The sequence below is a fragment of the Cyprinodon variegatus genome, unplaced genomic scaffold (genome assembly GCF_000732505.1).
Source record: "Cyprinodon variegatus isolate N-32 unplaced genomic scaffold, C_variegatus-1.0 Scaffold2770, whole genome shotgun sequence".
NCBI classification, from domain to species: domain Eukaryota; kingdom Metazoa; phylum Chordata; class Actinopteri; order Cyprinodontiformes; family Cyprinodontidae; genus Cyprinodon; species Cyprinodon variegatus.
Window position 1 is genome coordinate 7514 of NW_015153223.1, and position 2721 is coordinate 10234.

Sequence of the window (2721 nt, forward strand, 5' to 3'; positions counted from 1 at the left end):
GTCCTGATACAACTTTTTCATTTGTAATAAGACACCAATATTGGAGCTTTTAGAATTGACCAATACTGATATTGACCTGATAGGATATAAGCATGAATCATAGATTCTTTTATATCTTATTACGTACTGTAGAATGTTAGCAAAGGTTTGATAAGGTGATATTATCAACAGAAGCAGATTGTTTCTATCAGCATAAAAATATCATAGATTTTAGATGCAGGTCGATAAAATAGAAGATTTGTTTTTTTGACAATATCAGATCAATATCTGATATTTATATCCCATCTTAACACCACTACTAAATCCTGCTGTTTGTTGGTGTATCGGAGAAAATGTGGAAAACTTACAACTTGAATAGTTCAGACTTTTACTTTTAGGCTCTGTGAATGAGATGCACACCTGTTTCTGATTTTCTATTTTATTTTTTATCAGGTTTAGAAAAACAATCAGACCCATCTCTCAGAGATTCCAGTAAGTTATATTCAGATTCCCACATTGTTTAGGTTTTTTCCCAGTTTGTTCCATTGTTGAGAAAAATGTCAACTTCTTTCTCCAGGATGGCCTTTAATTTTTCCATTCCTGATGCTGATGATGGTTATCATTGCTATTTTCCTGCGTAGTTTTCAGCAAAGGTACATCTATGAATTATTGAATTTTACCTTATTAAAATCACAGTAACATTTGTTGCTAAATTTTTATATATTTGTTCTTCAATTATTCACAGAAATCAATAACATTACAAGATGCTACTTTCAGTTATAAGTATTTTTTTTTTTATTCCTCAGTGATACGGATAGATATATTTCTTTCTTCTTTTTTTTTTACAATCTCTGCTGGTGTGGTTTATACTATAAATCATATCTTTTACTCCTTTTAAAGCTTCTTAGTTTCTTCTTTTTTTCCATTTTCCTTTAAGGCAACATTTGTTGCTGATTCATATAAATGTTCTTTAATTATTCACAGGAATCAAAATCCAAGATGCTACCTTTAGATATTTTTTTTTTATTCCTCAGTTATAGTGATATATATATATTTTCTTTTTTTTATAATCTCTACTGATCTGATATATCCTGTATATTTCCTGAACATTATAAATCATATTTTTTTTTCCTGTTTAAGCTCATTAGTTTCTTCTTTTTTATTTTTCTTTAAGGCAATACACCTCTCCAGCATTGGAAAAACGCTACTAACATCTGAAGAAACACAAAGACAAAACAGTGATTTTGAGTCATGACCATGCAAAGCAGAAACACTTCAGTTTAATCACTGTTGTTTGATGATTAGCAGTAAACTAGGCCAGGCCAAGCTGCTTAGTCAGCTAAACCTAAACTACACTGGACCAAAGCTGATGTCATGTTTTATTTGTCTTACTTTTATCACATTTTTGACCTCTGGGGGATGCCATATTTTAGGGTTATGATACTGGAGGATCTAATCAAAGCAGACATAATAGAAAGAATTGATCTTTGAGTATTAATGGAAGCAGCCAGACTTTCTCATTTAAACAGCAACTCATTCCTAATCTGATCCTTTAATTTCTGCCACATTTGAGATACAGATCTTTTTACTGATGTTAAATTCAAGAAGATGGAAGGAACGTTTTTTGTTTTTTTTTTCAGTTTTCACAGCACTAGTGGCTCATTTTTTTGGACGGTGGGCTGACAGGAAAGGGGGCATGAGAGAAGGGGAGATACATGCGGCAAAGGACCACAGGTCAGATTGAACCCGGGTCAGCCACGTTAAGGTCTAAGGCCTCCATACATGGGTTGTGCTGGCTAACGCTGCGCCACCTGCATGACCGGAAGGAAAATTTTAAAGAGTTATAAAAAATATATGTTAATCTTGAGTAAAACTATGGCATGGTATGGTTTCTTTGGAACGGAAGCACATGAGGCTAATTTTTTCAGGGTAAAACAAACTGAACATACTTTTGGTTGAATCATCTCATCAATGTTCATCCAGCTGATAGATGTTTTATATCAGTTTGTTACCTGCAGAGTCCTTAGATCACCAACCAGCTCTGCTGTACTGACCTGCTGTCATTTTGAGCCACAAAGCTTCAAGGACAAGAAGCAAAAATGAAGTATGCAGTTTCATAAACTGACTGATTTTTATCACAAAATGTGATTTAATCCAAATGTCCAACTATGGTTGTTGCCCCAAGCACGATTGTAAACATGAAGCACTTTAAGTCTCAGACACTGACTGATTGGAGGAAGTTGAAGAAAAACCGCTAAAAGCAAAGGATGACCAGTGAGCATTATATCTTTATTTGGAGAAAAAAGTTAACCACAAATACCCTATTTAAATATGTTTCCAAGGTATAATGCATTAAATATATCATTCAATACATTTCAGTTTTAATTCATATATATATTTAATTTGTGTTTCTCTGCATGTTATAAATAATTCACTTTAAATTCAAGTTTTTTCTACAATTCTCTCTTTCTGTGTTACATGCCATCCCTGTTATGTTACTACTATATTTATATTTAAATCCCAAGTCTGTGATTATATTTTATATTAAAGCTACAGTGTGTAATGATTACAGGGATATACAGTCAGAAATGTAATATATTATACATAACTATGTTATTTATCATCATATACGAGCTCAGCCTTTTAACCTTAATATTTGCGTTGCCTTAGAATTCGGTATTTATAATTACATAGGAGCGGGTCTCGCAGCCATGGAGGCAGACATCTTTGCGCTACGGCAGC

At 33.1% G+C, this 2721-nt stretch overlaps 1 long non-coding RNA gene across 1 annotated transcript; it reads left to right on the top strand.

Annotated features, from left to right (window-relative positions):
* Nucleotides 1-346: 346 nt before the first annotated feature.
* Nucleotides 347-1615, top strand: LOC107081053. Its single transcript, XR_001481020.1, has 3 exons — nt 347-471; nt 557-632; nt 1154-1615. It is a non-coding gene; the product is annotated as an uncharacterized LOC107081053 (long non-coding RNA).
* Nucleotides 1616-2721: the final 1106 nt, after the last annotated feature.